At 36.6% G+C, this 23,917-nt stretch overlaps 1 pseudogene; it reads left to right on the top strand.

Moving 5' to 3' along the window:
• Positions 1-10,343: 10,343 nt before the first annotated feature.
• LOC129071631 (RCC1 and BTB domain-containing protein 2-like) lies at positions 10,344-22,967 on the top strand (annotated as a pseudogene).
• The last annotated feature ends 950 nt before the right edge of the window (positions 22,968-23,917 follow it).

Below are 23,917 nucleotides of genomic sequence, written 5' to 3' on the forward strand. Positions count from 1 at the left end.
TACCACCTTGGTTAAGATTATTCATAGGTACTTAATTTTGTTGCTATAGCAAATGAGATTTCTTTCTCTGATTTCTGATTCTGATATTTCATTTTTGGTGTACAAAAATGCCTTCGATTTCTGAATATTGACTTTGTATCCTGCTGTATTGTGAAATTAGGTTGAGTAGTTTTTAGGTGGACTCTACAGGGTTTTCTATGTACACAATCATGTCATCTACAAACAATGACAGTTTTACTTCTTTCAAATTTGGATGCCTTTTATTTCTTTTTCTTGTCTGATCGCTGTGGCTAGGACTTCTAAAACTATGTTGAATAGAATTAGTAAAAGTGGACTCCCTTGTCTTTTTCCTGATCTTAATGGGAAAGTTTTTCATTTTTGCCCATTGAGTATGATGTTGGGTGTGGGTTTTTCATTATGGCCTTTATTATGTTGAGGTATGCCCCCTGTATTCCCACTTTGCTGAGCAGTTTTATCAAAAATGGATTCTGTACCTCATAAATGCTTTTTCTTCCTCTATTGATATGATCATGTAATTTTTGTCCTTCCTTTTGTTTATGTGGTGTATTACATTTATTGATTTGTGAATATTGTACCATCCTTGCATCCCTGGGATGAATCCGACTTAATCATGGTGGATGATCTTTTTAATGTATTGCTGGAGGCGGTATGCCAATATTTTGTTGAGGATTTTAGCGTCTATGTTTATCAGTGATATTGGCCTGTAGTTTTCTTTCTTGGTTGTATCTTTACCTGGTTTTGGGATTCGGTTGATGCTGTCCTCATAAAAAGAGTTTGGGAGTCTTCTTGGGTTTTTGAGGATACTCTGAGAAGGACATGGGTTAGCTCTTCCTTAAGTGTTTTGTAAAATTCTCCTGTGAAACCATCTGGTCCAGGGCTTTTGTGTGCCAGGAGTTTTGATTACTGCTTCAATTTCACCAGCTGTTATTGGTCTATTCACGTTCTCTGTTTCTTCATTCAGTGTTGAAAAGTTATATTTTTCTAGAAATTTGTCCATTTCACCCAGGTTTAAAATTTCTTGGCATATAATTGTTCATAGTAATTTCATACAATCCTTTGTATTTCTATGGTATCAGTTGTAATTTCTCCTCTTTCATTTCTGATATTATTTACTTGGATCCTCTCTCTTTTTTTTCCTGATGAGTCTGCTTAAAGGCTTGTTGATTTTGCTTATCTTTTCAAAGATCCAGCTCCTGAATTGGTTGATCCTTTGCATTGTTCTTTTCATCTCTATGTCATTCAGTTCTGCTCTGATCTTCATTATTTCTTCCTTCTGTTCACTCTGGATTTTGTTTGTTGTTGTTTCTCCAGTTCTTGAAGCTGGAGGATTAGGTCATTTATTTGAAATGTTTCTATCTTTTTGAGATAGGCCTGTATTGCTATGAACTTCCATCTCAGGACTACCTTTACTATGTCCCATAGGCTTTGGGCTGTGGTGTGTTCATTCTCATTTGTTTTCAGAAACTTTTTTATTTGTTCCTTGATCTCATTATTGACCCATTCATTGTTTAATAGTGTGCTGTTCAGTCTCTATGAGTTTGAATGTTTTTGAGTTTTTCTTGAGGTTGGTTTCTAGTTTCAAGCCCTTGTGGTACAAGAAAATGCTTGTTATGATTTCAGTTTTCTTGAATTTGTTGAGGCTTGTTTTCTCTCCTATCATGTTGTCTATTTTTGAAATTTTTTCATGTGCATTTGAAAACAATGTGTATTTTGCTTCTTTGGGATGAAAGGTTCTATATATGTCCATTAAGTCCATTTGATCTAATGTGTTGTTCAGTTCCACAATATCCTTGTTGATGTTTTGTTTGGAAGATCTATCCATTATTAACAGTGGTGTGTTAAAATCGTATACTATCATCATGTTGCTGCCTATATCTTTCTTGAAGTCCTCCAAGGTTTTCCTTATATATTTGGATGCTCCTATGTTGGGTGCATATAGGTTTACAATGTTTATATGTCATTGATGGATTCTTCCTTTAAGTATTATAAAGTGTCCTTCTGGGTATCCTTTTACGGCCTTTGTTTTGAAATCTATTTTGTCTGATATAAGTATTGCTATCCCTGCCTTTTTTTCCTGTCCATTTGCTTGGAATGCTTTTTTCCCATCTCTTTACTTTCAGTCTGTGTAGGTCTTTTGTTCTGAGGTGGGTCTCTTGTATGCGGCATAGGTGTGGGTCACGTTCTCTAATCCATTCAGCCACCCTATATCTCTTTATTGGAGCATTTAATACATTTACATTTAAAATTATTATTGATAGGTGCTTATTTATTTTTTCCCTTTGTACCTGTGTTCCTCTTTCTCTCTCTTTTTCTTCATTTTCTTAATGCAGTCCCTTTAGCATATCTTGCAGTGCTGATTTGGTGGAGATATATTCTTTTAGCTTTCTTTTGTATGGGAAACTCCTTTTTCTGCCTTCCATTTTAATTGAGATCCTTGCTGGGTAGAGCAGTCTTGGTTGCAGGCCTTTGCTTTTCATTACTTAGAATATTTCTTGCCATTCCCTTCTGGCTTGTAGAGTTTCTGTTGAGAAGTCATCTGCTAGGTGTATTGGAGCTCCCTTATATGTTACTACCTCTTTCTCCCTTGCTTGCTTTAGGATTCTCTGTTTGTCTTTGGTATTTGCCGTTTTCATGATGATATGTCTTGGAGTGGGCCTCACTGGGTTCCTCTTGAATGGGACCCTCTGTGCTTCCTGGACTTGTGTAGCTTTTTCTAGATAAGTAGAGAATCTTAAAAAACAGCAAGAGAAAAGGAGACAGTTCCTACAAAGGAGTTTCCATAAGACTGTCAGCTGATTTCTTAAAAGACACCCTGTAGGAAAGAAGGGGCTGACAAGACATATTCAAAGTCATGAAAGGCAAGGTGACTTTGCCTACCTCCAAGATGACTCTATCCAGAAAAGTTATCATTTAGAATGGAAGGGCTGATAACGTGCTTCCCAGATAAGGTTAAGTTAAAGGAGTACCTCATCACCAAGCTCTTATTGTGTGAAATGTTAAAGGGACTTATCTGAGAAGAAGGAGATCGAAACTGTGAAAACCAAAATTACAACAAACTCACAACTATCAGCAACTGAACCTAAGGAAAACAAAAACAAACTAAGCAAACAACTAGACCAGGAACAGAATCACAGGAATAGAGATCACATGGAGCATTGTCAGCAGAGTGGCAGAGCGGGAAGAATGGGGAAAAAGTTACAGGGTATAAGAAACATAAATGATAGGTACAAAATAGACAAGGAGAGGTTAAGAATAGTATAGGAAATGGAGAAGCCAAAGAACTTACATGTATGACCCATGGACATGAATTAAGAGGCAGGATACTGGTGGTGCAGGCTAGAGGGGAATAAAGGGGAGGAAGAAATGGGACAACTGTAATAGTATAATCAATAAAATATACTTTAAAAAGTATCATATTTAAAAGTTGATGTGAGCCTAAAATAACTCTAAAAAATAAATTCTATTAAAAAGTGTAAAAAAAGGTGGGGGAGAGTTCAAAATAGGTCAAAGATCCAAATGTAAGATCTAAGTTATAAAACTATCAGAAAAACCATAGGCACAAATCTTGATGTCCTTTTCCAGGGATTCAGTAATGGTTTCTTAAGTATGACATTGAAAGCACAGGCAACAAAAGAAAAAAAACAAATTGAATTACATCAAACCTTTAACCTTTTGTGTGTCATAGGACACTGTTAAGAAAAAAATAAGAGATAAGTTACAAAATTCAGCATGCTTTTATAATAAAAACTCTCAGCAAAGTGGGAATAGAGGGAACATACTTCAAGATAATAAAGTCCATATATGACAAAACCCCAGCCAACATCATATTCAATGAGGTAAAACTAAAGTTGTTTCCCTTAAGATCAGGAACAAGAGAGGGATATTTGCTTTTACAATTTTTATTCAACATAGTACTAGAAGTCTTAGCCACAGCAATCAGACAAGAAGAAGAAATAAACGGCATCCAAATTGGAAAGGAAGAAGTGAAACTGTCATTATATACAGATGACATGATACTGTATATAGAGAACCCTAAAGCTTCCACCCAAAAACTACTAGAACTGATAAATAAATTTAGTAAAGTAGCAGGATACAAAATTAATATTCAGAAATTGGTTGCATTTTTTGGGGGGTTGGCCAAAAAGTCCATTTAGTTTTTCTCTGTAAAATAAAAGATGCATTTTTTTTCATTTTCACCAATAATTGTATTGATTTGGATATTTTGAGAAAGTCAGTGTGGAATAACATTGGCTGTTCTCAATTAATGTCTTGATGTGATTGCTATCAACTTCAACTGGCCTCCCCAACTGTGGAGCATCATCCAGTGAGAAGCCTCCAGCACGAAACCACAAACCACTTTTGACAATTCCATCAGTCACAGCACTTTTTCCATACACTGCATAATTTTTTTGCACTTATGTTGCATTTTTTTACCTTTTTTGAAATAATAAAATATAATATGCCAAAAACATTGTGAATTTTCTTCCATCTTCAATATTGAAATGGCTACACAAAAATTCACCAATTTTGGTGTTTTTTCTAAATGCACACTGTATGACAACTGCCTCAATACAATCTAACAAGATTGTTTTGAATGAAGTTAAAGATGACTAAGCACTACTAAAGCCATCGTATGGTAAAAAAAAACCAAACCAATTTTTTGGCCAACCTAATATATGCCAAAAATGAAAGAGAAACTAAGAAAACAATTTCATTTACAATTGCTTCCAAAAAATAAAATAAAATACACAAAATAAATTTAACCAAGGAGGTTAACAAAGATATGTACTCAGAAAATTATAAGATCCTGTGGAAAGAAATCGAAGAAAATACAAATAAATAAAAGTATATATCATATTCATGGACAGGAAGAAATAACATCATTAAAATGTCCATAGTACATGTAGATTCAATGCAAATCCTATCAAAACACTAATGGCTGTTTCACAGAACTAAAACAATCCAAACTTTTACATGGATTCATAAAAGACTCTGAATAGCCTCAGCAATATTCAGAAGGAAGAACAAATTTGGGGGTATCATGCTACCAGATATCAAATAACACTACAAGACCATAATAATCAAAACAGCATGGGACTGGCATAAAAATAAACATATAGAACAATGGAACAAAATACAGAGGCCAGAAATAAACCCATGCCTATAGAAAAACCATAGGCACAAATCTTGATGTCCTTTTCCAGGGATTAAGTAATGGTTTCTTAAGTATGGCATTGAAAGCACAGGCAACAAAAGAAAAAAAAAATTGAATTACATCAAACCATTAAACTTTTGTGTGTCATAGGACACTGTTAAGAAAATCATTTGCAAAAAACTAATATTTGCCCAAAAAGGCAAGAATATACAATGGGGTAAAGATCATCTATTCCATAAATGGTGCTGGGAAGAACTGGACAAATACATGCAAACAAACAAAAAAATTTAGATCTTCTTACACTGTACAAAAATAAATTCAAAATGGATTAAAAACTTAACTGTAATATCCAAAAACATAAAACTCTTAGAAGAAAACATAGCAGTAAAATCTTGGACATTTCTCCTAGCAATATTTTTTCTGCTATATCTCCTTGAGGAAGAGAAATAAAGAAAAAAATAAACAAACATGACTACACCAAACTAAAAAGTTTTTCGACAGCAAATGTAATCATTTACAAAACAAAAAGACAATCTACTTAATGGAAGAATATATTTGCTAGTGATAACATCTGATAATGGGTTAATATTAAACATTTATAAAGAACTTATACTACTCAACACCGAAAACAAATCCAACTACAAAATGGACAGAGTCTGGCCAGTGTCGCTCAGTTGGTTGGAGTACTGTCCTGTGAAACAAAAGATGGACAGAGGACCTGAATAAAAACTTCTCCAAAGAAGACATAAAGATGACCAATATGCATATAAAAAGAAGATAAACATCACTAATGGTCACAGAAATGCAAATTAAAACCACACTGAGGTATTACCTCACATCTGCCAGAATGACTATCATCAATAAATCCACAAATGACAACTTTTGGAAAGGATGTAAAGAAAAGGGAACCCTCATGCACTGTTGGTGGGAATGCATATTGGTGTAATCATTACAGACAACATTATGGAGTTACCTCAAAAAATTAAAAATGGAACTGCCTATGACCCAGTGTTTCTACTTCTGGGAACTTATCTGATGAAACGTGAAACACTAATTCAAAAGAATATATGCACTTGTATGTGTATTGCAGCATTATTTACCATAGCCAAGGTATGGAAGCAACTCAAGTGCCCATCAATAGATGAGTGGATAGAAAAGCTGTGGTACATATATAAAGTGGAATATTAATCAGCCATAAAAAAGAATGAAATCTTACCATATGTGATAGCATGGGTGGACCTAACAAGTATTATTCTCAGTGAAATAAGTCAGAAAAAAACAAATATATGATCTCACTTATATATGGAATAAAGAACAAAATAAACAAATGGAATTGAAATAGACTTATAGGCACAAAGTATGAACTGGTGGTTGCTAGAAGGGAAGGTAGTTAGGGGACTGGGTGAAAGGGGTGAAGGTATTAAGAAAAATGAATTGCTAGTTGTAAAATAGTCACAGGGATGTAAAGTACACCATAGGGAACTTTATACACACACACACACACACACAGATATATATGTATGTACATACATATATATGCACATATATGTATATACATATATAAAATATATATATTACATGTATATGCAGACACGTGTAATATATGTAATATAGATGCATATACACATATATGCATATATGTAGATATATCTATATACTACATAAACACACATGTGTATGCGTATGTGCATGTACATGTGTAGTATATACATATATGTATTGTATATATAAGTATACGTGCCAATGGGTATATATGTATGTATAATGTATAGCTACATCATACTTTACATATCTATGTATTTACATATTTAATATATATGTGATGCATATACATAGATTATGTGCATATGTATATGTGTATATAGATGTGTGTGTACATATATACATATGTATATATAAAGATATAGAGAGAGAGAGAGGAAGAAAGGAAGCAAGGAAAGAAGGAAGGAAGAGGAAAGAAAGGGAGGAAGGAAGGAAGGAGGGAAGGTAGGAAGGAAGGAAGAAGAGACAACTGAAGAAATTAAAGAAAATCATTTGCAAATTATGTATCTGATAGGGTCTAATATCAAGAATATATAAAGATGTATCAAGGACCCATGGGCAAAACCAAAGTGGGGAAGGATTGAGGGAGGGAGGTGGAGGAGAGGAGCAGGGAAAGTGGTGGTGGGAAGGTGGAGACAAATGTATTTGAACAAAAAAATGAATAAATAAATACATAAATAAATTTTTAAAAACTGTAAAAAAGGAATATGTAAAGAACTCTTAAACTCAATAATAAAAAGACAAGTTACTCTATGTAAAAATGGACAAAGGATCTGACTAGACATTTCCCCAGTGAAGATATACAAATGAACAATGAGCAAATGAAAAGATGTGGACAAATACAGATGAAAACCACACTGAGATACCACACACACATTGAGAATGGTAATAATTTTTTAAAAATCACATACAATACCAAGTGTTGGTGAGAATGTGAAAAAATTGGAATCCTCATACACTGCTCCTAAGTATACAAAATGGTGTAATTGCTTTGGAAAATAGTTTGACAGTTTCACTAAAAATTAAACATAGTGTTAGCATGTGATCCAGCAATTGCCAAGAAAATATAAAGCACACATTTTGTACACTAAGGTTTATGGCCACATTGTTCATAATAGCCATGATATGGAAACAACCTAAATGTGCATCAGCTGATGTGTGAACAAATAAAATATGATAAATGCATATAATGAAATGTTATTCAGTGATGAATAATCAATCTGGAAAACATTACTCTAGGCAGAACTAAAAGATCACATATTGTATGATTCTATTTATATCTAATGTCTAGAAGAAGCAAATCCATAAGGAAAGATAGTACATTAGTGGTTGCCTAGGGTGAGGGTGGAGGGAGGGTTGATGGGATGAGGAGCTGTTGGGAGTGACCACCATGGATATTGTGTTTTCTTTTGGGGTGATGAATTGTCCTGGAATTAGATAGTGGTGATGGTTGCACAACCTTAGGAATATACTAAAAATTACCAAATTGTACACTTTAAAATAGTTTTATGGTATGTAAATTATATCTCAAGAAATAAATCACCTCAAAAAGTAAGACATTTGCAAAACAAAAAAGACTTTTGCATTTTCACCATCTTTTTTCATTCTCCAAAACCCAAGGAGGTAAAACTTAGAAATGGGACAAGTGGAAGGGGGTCAATTAACAGAAAATCAATGGATCCCACGTTATTAAAAGGAAGGGGGATTGTTTCTAATTAAATATGAAAAATAAAACAAACCAAACTGGATTGTTTTATTGGCTAAAAGTGATGAAAATGTAATAATATGTGCCTCAAATATTACTTGGGCATGGGAAAAGAAGGCTTCCCAGAGCAGAGTTGAGGGCAGGGATGGTACAAGAAATAAAATCACTTTATGTTTATGTTTTACTAAATTAAATGTTCTCATTACATTAATAAGATGTACGTAGAATACCTTGTGAGTAGGAGACATTAAACAAATGAAAGTTATTGTGTTTGTTTGGAGAAGATGGAACAAATGCATCAAAGAATGAGGTCAAAACAACAAACTACCCCTAGAAAGTACCAATAAGATTCCTTATGAAAAGGAACTAGGGATGCTGGGGAAATTCATGATTCCAAATTTGGAGCAGGAAATGTAGAAGGCAAGACTGGAAAAACGTTTGTTTAAAAAAGCAAAGAACTTTTTTAAAGACAGAGTTGTGTCCAAGAAATGCAGGAGCAAGCTGAAGGGGGCTCCCACCAGCAAAAATTAAGATTATTTTTACTAACCTATTAGAAAGTTGTCAATTAAGAAGAAAGAATTAAGCATTTATCTCACGTTTCCAGTAAGATATGTATTTCAGAGTAAACAAACATTCCTAAGTAATGAGAGAAATCTTTTTTTAAGAGAAAGATGTCAACTAACCTAGGACAAATTATATAACTAAGCAGTTTAAGTTTTGTCAACCCATGTGAAATAGTTAATGCAGACAATTATCAGCAGATGCCAAAATCATTTGTTGAAAGTCTGATGGAGAACTTTATACAGCTGAGGAAAGAGTAAAGATGGAAAATATGTGAAATGAAGTCACTTTAACCAAGCTGCTAAACTTATTAACATTATGAAGGTTGAGGCTTGAAAGACTTCATTCTTGTTCTAACTAGCCTGGAAATAAACTCTTTTGAACTTCCCAATCTTGGGTCAATGCCTGAATAAACACCTGGACCTCCAGGTAATACTCTAATTACCCCCTAAAGGATTCACACATTTATCTATGTGGACAAAAAAGGATAAATTTAAGAAAAGAAGTGGCATTCATAGTGTCACAAGGCATGAGGGGTCTGCCAGTGCTAACAAAGTAGCTGCTGATAATTTTGTGACAGAACTTCAAAAATACATACAGACAGATTTTTCCCCCAAGTGTTCAATTGTGATGAGACAGGTTTCTTCTGGAAGAAAATGCCAAAAAGAATCTACATCACACAGGAGAAGTCATTGCCAGGACACAAGCCAGTAAAGGACAGGCTGACCTTATTGTTGCGTGGGAGTGTGAGTGGGGACTTTAAATGGAAGCCTTTACTCATCTACCATTCTGAAAACCTGTAAGTTTTCAAAAAAAAGTAATGTTATGAAAAACAAGTTGAATGTGATGTCGAGGGCTAATAGCAAAGCTCAGGTAACCAGGTATTTTTTAATTGTGTGGATTCATAAAGTGTTTGCCCCAAGTGTGAAGAAATACCTCTGGGAAAAACAACCACCATTCAGGGCACTTCTGCCCCGCTCCATGCATGGAGGCCAAGTTGGTGGAGGTGTACATTTTTGTCACTGTTAGGTTCTAGCCCCCTAACATGACTCCTCTCATCCAGCCCATGGACCAGCAGGTTATTTGTAATTTTAAGAAACTCTACACAAGGGCATTGTTTCAGAGGTGTTTTGAGATGACCTCTGAAACAAATTTAACCCTCAGGGAATTCTGTAAGAAACATTTTAATATCCCCACTTGCTAAGGCTCATAGACAAAACATAGGAGGAAGTACCTTCCAGAATCATTCAATCAGGCTGGAAGAAATTGTTGCCCAAGTCTGTTGCTCAAAGAGACTTTGAGGGTTTTAAGGATGAGCCTGTGTCTGTTGTGCAATATATTGTGTCTCTGGACAAGTCCATGGGCTTGGAGGTGGATGATGATGACATGAAGAAGTTGATAGAGGACCACCATGCTGAGCTGACCACCAAGGAACATCCAGACCTTCAGAGGGAGCAGCAACAGGTGGCAACTGAAGAGCTTTCATCTGAGGTGGAAAGTGGAAGGGAGAATACTTCTACTTCACTAATCAAGGAAATGCTTGGGAAATGGGGAGAAATTAAAAGTTTCACTAAGAAATATTACCCTGACAAAAATATAGCAAACCATGTGATAAACTTGTTCAGTGACAATGCAGTTTTTCACTTCAGGAACTGTTAAAATGCAGGCAAAAACAAACATCATTCGATAGGTTTTCAGTGAGACAGAGGCCCAGTGAGCCTGAAGCAAGCTCTAGTGGAGCAAAGAGACAAAAGAGAAAAAGAACCTCAAAAGAACAGCTACCTGATGTTTTTATAGAAAGGGCCTCCTCTTCTAAGCAATAACATTCCTCCATCCCTCCATCTCTCCTCTCCATATTTAGTCACCAAGAACTCTCAACATTAAAGATAAGTTGTAGTTGTATGTAAATTTTCATTTTCACTGTACATTTCATTTCCTTTTCTGTTAACTTTTTATTTACATTTCATGTCCTTTCTGTTTTTAAAGTGTTTACTTATAGATTGAACAGTACATTAGACATGTAATGTATAAAAGATAGGTTATTAAAACAGGATAACATTTGGGGTCTGGAATGGACTAATTCAATTTACATTATTTCTAATGAAAAAAAAATTTGGTTTTTGAACAAATCACTTTTTTTTCAATTTTTTTATATATATATATATATTTTATTTATTTTTTCAAATACATTTGTCTCTGCCTACCCCCCACCACTTTCCCTTGCCTCCTCCCCCGTTCCCTCCCTCAGCTCTTCCTCTTTGGTTTTGTCCATGAGTCCTTGCTATATGTTCCTTGACTTTCCTCTTCCCTTCCTTTTCCCCACGCCCCCCCTTCCCTCTTGTCTCTGTTGATTTCTTTTCCTTTCAGTGTTGCTGGTCTTATTTTCCTTGCATCTTTGTATTGTTGGTTAGGTTCCACTTATAGGTGAGATCATATGGTATTTGTCTTTCGCTCCCTGGCTTATTTCGCTTAGCATAATGCTCTCCAGTTCCATACATGCTGTCGCGAAGTTTAGTAGTTCTTTTTTTCTTTCTGCTGCGTAGTATTCCATTGTGTATATGTACCATAATTCTTTGATCCAATCATCTACTGATGGGCATTTAGGTTGCTTCCATCACTTGGCTATTGTCAATTGTGCTGCTATGAACATTCGGGGGCATAGGTTCTTTTGTATTGGCGTTTTGGTGTTCTTAGGGTATAGTCCCAGCAGGGGGAATCAGTGGATCAAAAGGCAGTTCCATTTTCAGCTTTCTGAGGAAATTCCACACTGCTTTCCATAGTGGCTGCACCAGTCTGCATTCCCCCCAACAGTGGACTAGGGTTCCCTTTTCTCCACAGCATCGCTAGCACCTGTTGTTTGTGGATCTGTTTATGATGGCCATTCTGACCGGTGTGAGGTGGTACCTCATGGTGGTTTTGATCTGCATTTCTCTGATGGCTAGTGATGCCGAGCATCCTTTCAAATATCTCTGGGCCCTCTGTAACTCCTCCTTGGAAAAGCGTCTGCCCAGGTCCTTTGCCCATTTTTTGATTGGATTCTTTGTCTTCTTGGAGTGGAGTCGAGTGAGTTCTTTATATATCTTGGAGATCAAACCTCTGTCTGATGTATCATTAGCGAATATATTTTCCCATATGATTGGCTCCCTTTTCATTTTGCTGATGTTTTCTTTAGCTGTGCAGAAGCTTCTTATTTTGATGAGGTCCCACTTGTTTATTCTTTCCTTTATGTCGCTTGCTTTAGGAGACATATCAGTGAAAAAATTGCTGCGTGGGATATCTGAGAGTTTCCTGCCAATGTTCTCCTCTAGGACTTTGATGCTGTTGCGACTTATATGTAAGTCTTTTATCCATCGTGAGTTTATTTTTGTGTATGGTGTCAGCTGATGACCCAATTTCAATTTTTTGCATGTAGACATCCAGCTCTCCCAACACCATTTGTTGAAGAGGCCATTATTGCTCCATTTTATGCTTCTGCCCCCTTTGTCAAATATTAGATGCCCATAGAGACCTGGGCTTACTTCTGGGCTTTCTATTCTGTTCCACTGGTCTATTGGTCTGTTCTTGTGCCAGTACCAGATTGTTTTGAGTATAGTGGCTTTGTAATAGAGTTTGATGTCTGCTATTGTGATCCCTCCTACTTTGTGTTTCTTTCTCGAAATTGCTGCAGCTATTCGGCGTCGTTTATGGTAACATATAAATTTTTGAAATGTCTGTTCTATTTCTGTGAAATATGTCATTGGTATCTTAATAGGGATTGCGTTGAATCTATAAATTGCTTTGGGTAGTATGGACATTTTGATGATATTAATTCTTCCAATCCATGAGCACAGTTTATGCTTCCATTTATTTGTGTGTTCCTTAATTTCTTTCTTCAATGTTGTATAGTTTTCTGCATACAGGTGTTTTACCTCTTTGGTTAAATTTATGCCTAGGTACTTTATTTTTCTTCTGGCTATATCAAATGGTATTTTTTTGTAATTTCTTCATCTTCTATTGCATTGCTGGTGTACAAAAATGCCTTTGATTTCTGAATGTTGACTTTGTATCCTGCTGTTTTGCCAAATTCACTTATTAGGTTGAGGAGTTTTTTTGGTAGAGTCTACAGGTGAACAAATCACTTCTCAAACAACATTCCAGAATGAATTAAGTTCAAGAACCAAGGTTCCACTGTATATTCTGAAGAATGCCTCATTAAGTGATTTCATCATTGTGTGAATCTGATAGAGTACACTTAAATAAACCTGGATGGTATAGCCTACTACACACCTAGACTATATGGTATAGCCTATTGCCCTGTCAGAGAGAAAAAAATAATATATCCTCTTCCCTCTGGGTTCTTGCCTGAGATATCCCTAGACAGATGAACAGGAGAGAAACAAACAAATGTTTAATGACACGTATACTTTTGAATACATGGGAGAGACTCAAGAAAATGAAGTAACTCACCAAAATGGCCAAAACCACTAACTTTAATGCAATCTTCAGATGAAGATAAAAGATGATGGGGGTGGCAGGTGGCAGTTAAGGAAGGTTACAAGGAAAAGCATAGTAAAAAGATAAGGTTGTTATGCACATTTAAGTCCTTGCCTTCTGCATTGATGTTTGTAAGATAAGGTCATCCCTTTCTTAAAAATGGAATTTTTCCTTACAAATGTAAATATTTTATACAACGTGTAACTTCTGCCCATGGTTTTCAGAGTTTCTCCCATGTTTGCTGCTTCTTAAAATCAATCAGTCTAAAATAATCATGCCATACAGACATATTTTGGTAAAAATTCTGTTCCTTATAGCTCCTAGGCTACAAACCTGTACAGCAGGTTACTGTGTCAAATAGAGTAGGCAATTATAATACAATGATAAGTATTTCTGTAATGCTTTACACTACAACATGAAAGCACCCAGAACATCACTAAACAATAAGAATATTTTACTCCATCTTAATCTTATGAAACACTGTGGTACATGCACTTCCTCACTGACTGAAATGTTACTATGTGACACATGACTGTATTTACATGGTGTCAAACTATTATACCATCATCAAGATAATTGTTAAATGGATAATGTCACCACCCAAAAACATGGATCACATTCAGCATTACTACTAGGGGCAACAAACGTACATTGTATACTCTTTGGACCCTGAGAAGAAAGGTTCATTTAATGTGAACCCCAAGGAAAAATTTATCTGCTGAGATGGACTCCCATGGTCAACTGAGGGCCCAAATTTTACATGTAATAACAACCTAGAAACCATTTACTGAAAGAGGACTTTGATGTACTTTTTATACTGGGGAAAACCTCAGACCGAACTCTTGGCATAACAGTGCAAAAGTGAAAGGTGGGAAATTGCACCCCACCCCACCATTCTTTTCACATTGTTTCTGGAAGTGCTGACTGTGAGTAATATGTAGCTTGTAGATATAAAAACAGCAAGTTTGTGTAAGAATCCTCCTAGGAACTAACTTCAAAAGATACAGACTCCAAACTTCAGGCATTGCAGCTCTAGGAGATTTGCTGACCTTTAACCATGGAACCAGGATGATGTGAAGTCAGGATGACTAGACCAGGAAGACGCACACCAGACCTTCACTTGTCTTATTGGAATGGACTGTGCTCACCTGCATGTAGAAAACTTTTCAACCCCCTCCCTTGATCTCTTTGTTCTGTTCCCCTCTCCCTTCTTATAATACCCTCTGCCTCCACTGAGATGGGGAGATGGGCTTTGAGAAATGAGTCCCCGTCTTCTAGGTGGCCAGCATCTGAAAATAAACCACTTTCCTTTACATCAGCACCTGCCTCTCGAGTATTGGCTTTTGTAGCAGCAGGCAGCCAAACCTGTGCTCAATTAGTTTTTGGCAACCCAGATGCGGCAATGTGGACTCCAGTGAAGCCCAGAGGGCCCAGGCTGGAGTCCCAGCTGTTTGTGGCAGGCTAACCCCAAGCAGGGATTACAGGAATTTTCCATCTGCCAAGAATTCTTTATCTCAGGGATTCTTCCTGTGTGCGCGCTCTGTCTCTCTCAGCATCAATTGCCATTAAATGCTTTGATGATGAAAGGAAATGGGTTGTTGATGGGCTAATGAACCCAGTCTTGGTAAGTTTCTGGTGTGCACAACCAGGAGCTCTCCTGCCCCACCACCTGGGTTTGTTGAACCTTTTGGGATTCTGTAAGAATCAATAGGCACTGCTCAGTGGTAGGCACAGCTTAGTGACAAAAAAAATACCCTATTTCCTTAGTTGGGATTTGGTGGAGGATTCTTTTGGTTTTGCCTTGGGTATTGTTTAGTTTTCTTGCATTCAGTTACATTAGGTTCCCACACTATGCCCTACTTCTTTATGCCATCTTGTTAACTTCTTTAGGGAAACCCTGAATTAGTCTTTCAACAAATGGAATTGAGACCTGCCCTATCCAATCAGAACTGCACAATTTGGGCATCTCATTTACATAAAAGGAACCTAATTAAGTACCTGGACAGGAACTTTCCCTATAAAAGATGACTGGCTTCCCCTTTTTTGCAGTAACACAAATTAGGTTTTTACCTGAATCTCCTCCTGGGCTGGAGCTCCATTTTGGTCAAGTAAAGTCTTTTATTCTTTATTACAGTCTAAAATTAATTTTTGTTTAAAACCATCTGGTGAAATGCAACATGAAGTAAGCAGCATCACCTATAAAACAACTTGTCAAAATATTTCAAATCAATCTGTTGCCAGTGAAAATGAGTTCTTGTGATGTCATGAGAAAGGAATTTCAAAGGGCACATGCATGGGAGATTTTTAAGCATAGTGGCAAAATATATTTGGGTGACAAAAAAAATACTTTCTCGAGGATGGGGGGGTGGGGGACAGGCTCTAGTAGCAACTGTCCCAACATTCCTGATAATCCTCCATATATTTTCTTGGTTTTCAGGAATGAGCAGGCTTTATTTCAAACAATCCAACCCACTTCCTGGGTTTTCCTGGACTTGTGCTGGACCCTCCCCTTAACCAATAACTTTTTTGGATCTTCCAGGGTTTTACACCCTTATCCAATCTGATTCTTTACTGAGATTTTTCCTAGGCTAGACTAGGCTCCTTCATGTCGCCGTTTTGTCTCCTACTGTGCATGCTCTGAAGTTGTGCTGCATCATCTGGTTTCAACTGAGCATTTACCTAGCCAAGGGTTTTTCCCTGAAGTTTTATTCCTCCCTCATGATAATCCTGGCTTGTGGTTGTCTCTAGGGGAGATTGGCAAGCCAATTCTTTCTGCTTGTTTCTGCCCACTTGGGGATATCTCAGGGATTAAGCCCCTTCTGCAAAGGATGCAGAAGTCCCCTGGGGAGACTGTAAATTCTGCAATTTCCTAGTGAACCAGGCTTAATATATGACTCAGCTCTCTAGTTTATTTGACTTAGTATCTAATTCTATTTGTTCCCCTCCTTAACTAAGTAGCTGCCCACACAAACAAATCTGATGAAGACTTAGATCTGCCCACACATATATATATGTTCAATTAATCTATGAAAAATGAAACAAGAATATAAAATAAGGAAAAAAAGCCTATTCAATAAATGGTGTTGGAAAAACAGGACAGGTGCATGCAAAAAATAAAACTGGACCACTTTCTTACACTATATACAAGAATAAACTCAAAATGGAATAATCCTGTGGGAATCATGGTCAAAAAAATTACAACATAGGTCATGTGTATCCAAGAGATATATTCAATACTAGTATGTGCTGACATGCAAAAAAAAAAAAGGAAAAGAAAAAAAGAAAGAAAGAAAAATACCACAAATTGGCATATTATATTTACATAATAAAATACATGATTTGTTATTTTCAGTTAAAATCTAGAAATTATTTATTTATTTTATTTAATTTTTTTTTTTAACAGCTTGGATGGATCTCAAGCAATATACACTTTCTTTTTCCAGTATTAAATCTATATATTTAAAAACTATACAGGAAACTCTCCTTAAATTTTACATGGAAACCAAATATACTGAATTTAAATATAATGAATATCATAAACATGAAACGGGATAAAATTGCTTCCATGCACTGAAAAAGGAAAATTGTAGATCTGTTACAACATATATCCCTGCTATATTTTATTTAATCTTTATTGTATTTTTCCATTACATAGTCTCCTTATACCCTTCTCCACCCAGTTATCACCACACTGCTGTTCATGTCCAGAAGTTATTTTTCCTTTTTTGCTCAATCCCTCCACCTCACTACCTCCCCCCACAGCTGTCACCCTTCTCTCCATCATGAGCCTGTCCCCTTTTCCCTTGTTAGTTCAGTTTGTTCAATAGATTCAACATGAGTTAAATCATATGGTATTTTTCTTTTTCTGACTGGCTTATTTCACACAGTATAATGTTTTCCAGGTCCATCCATACTGTTGCAAATGGTAAAATTTTCTTCTTTTTTATGGCCCAGTTGTATTCCATTGGGTAAATGTCCCATGGTTGTTTTTCACATTCATTCACTGGTGGACCTCAGGTTGCTTCCATATCTTGGTGATTGTAAATAATGCTGCAATGAACATAGGGGTATTTATGTTCTTTTAAATTAGTGTTTTATGTTCCTTTGGATATATGCCCAGAAGTGGGATCACTGGGTCAAAAGGCATATCCTTTTTTAATTTTTTGAGGAAATTCCATACTGTTTTCCACAGTGGCTGTAGCAGTCTGCATTCCCACCAACAGTACAAAAGTGTTCCCCTTTCTGCACATCCTCACCAACACTTGTTGTTTGTTGATTTATTGATGATAGCCATTCTGACCGGTGTGAGCTGATACCTCATTGTGGTTTTAATTTGCATTTCTCTAATGATTAGTAATGTTGAGCATCTTTTCTTATGCTTCTTGGCCATCTGTATGTCCTTTTTGGAAAAGTGTCTGTTCAGGTCTTTATCCATTTTTCATTTGGGTTGTTTGGTTTTTTTGACGTTGAGTTGTCAGTTCTTTATAAATTTTGTATATTAACTCCTTATCAGTTGTATTGGCGAATATGTTCTCCCATTTTGTGAGCCGTCTTTTTATTTTCTTTTATTTTCTTTTTTTTCTTTAAAATAGTGATTTTATTTCCTTTGAATATATACCTACAAATGGGATTGCTGACTTTTTATGTTCTTGGTGGTTCCCTTTGCTGTGCAAAACATTTTTAGTTTGATATAGTCCCTTTTATTTATTTATTTTTTGTTTCCCTTGCCTGGGGAGATATAGCTGATAAAATAATGCTATGAGCAATGTCAGAGATTTTGCTATATATGCTTTCTTCTAGGATTTTTATGGTTTCAGGTCTAACATTTAAGCCTTGAATCCATTTTAAATTTATTCTTGTGTGTGGTGTAAATGTGGTCTAGTTTGATTATTCTACATGTATCTGTCGAATTTTCCCAACACCATTTATTGAATAAACTATTTTTAGGCCATTAATGTGCTTGCTCCTTCTGTTGAATGTTAATTGACTATAAAGCTGTGGGTTTATTTCTAGGCTCTCTATTCTGTTCCATTGATCTCTGTGTCTTTTTTATACCAGTATGATGCTGTTTCCATGACTATGGCCTTATAGTACAGTTTGAGATTAAGTAGTGTGATTCCTCCAACTTTGTTCTTTTTCTTGTGATCACTGTTGCTATGCAGGGCCTTTTGTGGTTCCATTACAAATTATTAAACAAAGAATATGAGTAAATTCCTAGAAACACGCAACCTTCCAAAACAAAATCAGGAAGAAACCTGAATTGATTACAAATAATGAAACTGTAGCAGAAATCAAAAAAACTTCTAGTGAACAAAAATCCTGAACAGGGTGGCCTCACAGAAGAATTTTACCAAACATTCAAAGAACTTAACACTCATCCTTCTCAAACGTTTCCAAAAAATTCAAGCAGAAGGAAGACTTCCAAGCTTTTTGTACAAAGCCAGCATTATCCTAATTCCAAAACCAGATAAAGGCACTACAAAGAAAGAAAAGTATAGGCCATAGGTGCTAAAATCCTCAACAAAATAATAGTAAACCAGTTTCAGCAATACATTAAAGAAATCATATACTGTTACCAAGTGGAATTTATTCCAGGGAGGCAAAGTTGGTACAATATTCACAAATCAATAAATGTAATGCATCACATTAACAAAATGAAAGATAAAGATTACATGATCATATCAATAGCTGCAGAATGAATATTTGATAAAATCTATCACCCATTTGTAATAAAAACTCTCAGCAGTGGGAATAGAGGAATCATACCTCAACATAATAAAAGCCACATATTAAAAAATCTACAGCCAACATCATACTCAATGGGCAAAAACTAAAAGTGTTTTTTTTAAGATTGGGAACAAGACAGGGATGTCGGCTTTCACCACTTTTATTCAACACAGTACTGGAAGTCCTAGCCACAGCAATCCGATAAGAAGAAGAAATAAAAGGCATCCAAATTAGAAAGGAAGAAATAAAACTGTCAATTGCAGATGACATTATACTGTACATAGAAAATCCTAAAGAGCCCTGGATGATGTGGCTTGATGGATTGAGCGCTGGTGTGTGATCCATAAGGTTGCCAGTTCAATTCCCAGTCAAGGCACATGCCTGGGTTGTGGACCAGGTCCCCAGTAGGGGACATGTGAGAGGCAACTGATTGATGTATCTCTTGCACATTGATGTTACTCTCCTTCCCTTTCTCCCTCCCCTCCCCTCTCTCTAAAAATAAATAAATAAAATCTTTTTTTAAAGAAAAAAAAGGGAACCCTGAAGCCTCCATCAAAAAACTAGATCTAAAAAATGAATTTGGCAAAGTAGCAGGACACAAAATTAATATTCAGAAATCAGTGGCATTTTTATACACCAATAGTGAGCTATTGGTAAAAAAACAATCTCATTTACTATTGTGACAACAAAATAAAATAAGGTATGTGGGAGTCCCTGTCCCGTGGAGTCCCCCTGACCATTGCAGATGAGAATAAGTCATTCCAGACACGCTTGGTCTGCCAGGAGAAAGGAGTGGCAATTCCCTCTAGTGGAGAATGCCCCAACCCCTCTCTGAAGTGGTTTTTTATTGAGAGCAATGTGCGCAGGGGTGTACAGCATGCATGCAAAGCTTATCAATCCTTATCAAAAGGTCATAGATAATAATTGAGGAAACCCAAAGACCTGTCTTAGGGTCTTTCAGACATGCACACACCAGCTGGTCATTAAGGCGTGGCTCTGGGACTCAGGAATTTTCTCCCTGCTGTAAAGTCAAACACCTGGTTTCTCCTTATCAAGGCAGTGCAAAGTAAGCTTCAGTGGATACAATGCATTCTTTAGGCCAGATTTCCTATGGGAACCCTCATTGTTAGTATTGGATCATGCCTGCCTCCAGCATTCCCAGATTTTTGGTGGAGACTTACAGGTCCTTTTTCAAGGCCTGGCACATGCAGAGCTACAATTCCCAATACCAACACAAAGTGGTCCCCAACAAAGGTACCTAGGAATAAATATAACCAAGGAGGTGAAAGACCTACACTCGAAAACTATAGGACATTGAATTTAAAAAACTGAGAAAATACAAGTAAGTGGAAGCCTATACTGTGTTCATGGATTGGAAGAATTAACATCATTAAAATGTCCAAAGCAATCTATAGATTCAACACAATTCTTATTAAAATACCAATGGCATATCTCACAGATCTAGAACAAATATTCCAAAAATTTATATGGGACAAAAAACAACCCCAAATAGCCTCAGCAAATTTGAGAAAGAAGAACGAAGTTGGAGGAATCACACTACTTGATATCAAACTAAACTACAGGCCATTGTAATCACATAGCTTAATAGTGGCATAAGAACAAGCATATAAATTAATGGAACTGAACAGAGATATCAGAAATAAACCTACGCTTTTATGGTCAATTAATATTTGACAAAGGAGACAAAAGGGTACAATGGAATAAAGATAGTCTCTTCAGTAAATGGTGTTGGGGAAATTGGACAGATATACGCAAAAAAACGACTGTAGTAACCAACTTACACAATACACACATATAAAGTCAAAATGGATAAAAGGCTTCAATGTAAGTCATGAAACCATAAAAATACTCGAAGAAAACATAGGCAGTAAAATCTCTGACATGTCTTGTAGGAATATTTTTGCCGATATACCTTCTATGGCAAGGGAAACAAAAGGAAAATAAGCAAATAGAACTACGTCAAACTAAAAAGCTTCTGTACAGCAAAAAAAAAAGAAAAAGCCATCAACAAAATGATAAGAGGACCCACCATATGGCAGAACATAACTGCCAATGATACTTTGGATAAGGGATTAATTTCCAAAATATATAAGAAATTCATTCAACTTAACACCAAAAAAAAAAAAAAAAGACACAGCAAAACCAAACAGTCCAGTTAAACAATAGGCAGAGGACCCATGCTGAGGAACTCCACAGGGCCAAGTCCATATGGAAGCTTTCCCTTTTTTATGGAGAAAGTGGCGAGCCACTACAGGCCACTCTGTTATCTTTGAAGTTGTTAGATGTGGGAAAGTGGCCAATTTTCTCCCTGTATTCTGAGGAATGGCAGTTACTTCATCAAGCTTGTGTCTTTGGCAGTGCAGGCAATGAAGTTTTATATACTACTATAAATGATGACGTTTGTGTGCTTGGTACAAACTTCTGTGGCTGTTTAGGATTAAGTGATGTCCAGAGTACCATTGAATCTCAGAGACTGGATTCTTTAAGTGGCCAAAGAACAAAACAAAACAAAACAAAACAAAACAAAAAGCTGCCTCAGCTATGGGAGTGGTCCACATATTGTCCTTGCAACAACAAGAGAAGAAGTCTTTACCTGGGGTAATAAAGCTTATATCCAGCTATGTAATGGGATAACAAAACATGGATTAGTGAGTGCCCTGCCATGTCTCTGTTAAGTAATTTGTCAAACAAACAAGTTGATTGAAGTTGTCTGTAGGTTTTACCATTCTTTTGTGCCAATATCTGATGAAGAGGTATTTGTCTGGGGTTATAACTCTGGACAGGTAGGCTCTGGATAAACAGCTAAATAGCTGATTCCTTGAAAAGACACTGACTGCTTACAGAGTAAAGTAGTTGTGAACATAGCATGTGGGCAGATGTGCTCAATGGTGGTGGTGGTCAGTGGGAAGATTTATAACTGGGGTTATAAGGGAATTGAGCAGCTCGGACGTGGCAGTAGTTGCAATCGGTCAACTGCCTGTAGAATAGCAGTTTTGCAAGGCATTGATGTCCAGCAGGTTTCCTGTGGCTATGAACATGCATTAGTGTTAACAGATAAAGGCCAAGTAGGTGCTTGGGGTGCAAATTCTTATGGCTATTTAGGAGCTGGCAATAAAAGTAACCAATCCTATTCTACTCCTGCTGTGGTGGAAAAGGACAGAATTATAAAAATTGCAGCCTGTCACTGTGCCCACACATCTGCTGTCAAGACCCAGGGGGAACACGTGTACATGTGGGGCCAGTGCCAGGCTAGTCAGTGATCCTGCCTCACCTCACCCACCATTCCTGCAGGGACAATGTGTTGCCTGCTTTGCCACTCCTACTGTCTCCTGGTGCCTCCTCTCTGTGGAACAGGACCACCATCTCACAGTGACTGAGTCACTGAAGAGGGAATTTGACAACCCCAACATCACAGACCTGAAATTTCTGGTGGATAGAAAATACATTTATGCACAAGGTGTTGGAAGACAGTAAGGATGATATTTCATGTCCTGTTTACAGAGTCTTCCTAGAATAGCCGTACACAGACACCATAAACGTTGCCCCTGAGGAAGCAGTAGGATTGTTAGGATGTAGCTACATTTTATGGACAAAGTCATTTGAAAAAGCTCTGTCAACAAACTATCAAGCAAGGAATCTGTGAGGAGAATGCCATTGCTCTGTTCTCTGCTGCTGTGAAGTATATGACACTGAGGATTTAAAATAATTCTGCTTCGTAGAACTAAGCGATAATGAGATAGTCAACATAACAGATGCACAGTTCAAAACACTGGTAATCAGGATGCCCACAGAAATTGTTGAGCATGGTCACAAAATGGAGGAAAAAGTGAAGGCTATGCAAAGTGAAATAAAGAATATATAGGGAACCAACAGTAAAAGGAAGGAAACTAGGACTCAAATCAATGATTTGGAGCAGAAGGAAAAAATAAACATCCAACCAGAACAGAATGAAGAAAGAAGAATTCAAAAAAATGAGGAGAGGCTTAAGAACTTCTGGGACAACTTTAAACATTCCAACATCCAAATCATAACAGTGCCAAAAGAATAAGAGGAAGAGCAAGAAATTAAAAACTTATTTGAAAAAATAATGAAGGAAAACTTCCCCAATCTAGGAAAAGAAATAGAATTCCAGGAGATCCAGAAAGCACAGAGTCCCAAAGAGTTGGACCCAAGGAAGCACACACCAAGGCACATCATAATTACATCACCCAAGATTATAGATAAGAAGAGAATCTTAAAAGCAGCAAGAGAAAAGGAGAGTTATCTAAAAAGGAGTTCCTATAAGACCATCAGCTGATTTCTCAAAAGACAACTTGCAAGCAAGAAGGGGCTGGCAAGAAGTATTCAAAGTCATGAAAGGCAAGGACCTACATGCAAGATGACTCTATTCAGAAAAGCTATCATTTAGGGTGGAAGGGCAGATAAATTGCTTCCCAGATAAGGTCAAGTTAAAGGAGTTCATCATCACCAAGCTCTTATTGTGTGAAATGTTAAAGGGACTTACCTAAGAAAAAGAAAAAGATCAAAAATTATGAACAGTAAAATGACAACAAATGCAACTATCAACAACTTAACATAAAAAAAGCAAAAACAAAAACAAAATAAGCAAACAACTAGGACAGGAATAGAATCACAGAAATAGGGACCAGAAAGGAAGGGGAGGGGAGAAAGGGGTAAAAGTTACAGAGAATAAGAAGCATAAATAGTAGGAA

This window comes from Pteronotus mesoamericanus, unplaced genomic scaffold (genome assembly GCF_021234165.1).
Source record: "Pteronotus mesoamericanus isolate MK-2021 breed Mesoamerican mustached bat unplaced genomic scaffold, CSHL_Meso_final contig_27, whole genome shotgun sequence".
Classification (NCBI taxonomy): domain Eukaryota; kingdom Metazoa; phylum Chordata; class Mammalia; order Chiroptera; family Mormoopidae; genus Pteronotus; species Pteronotus mesoamericanus.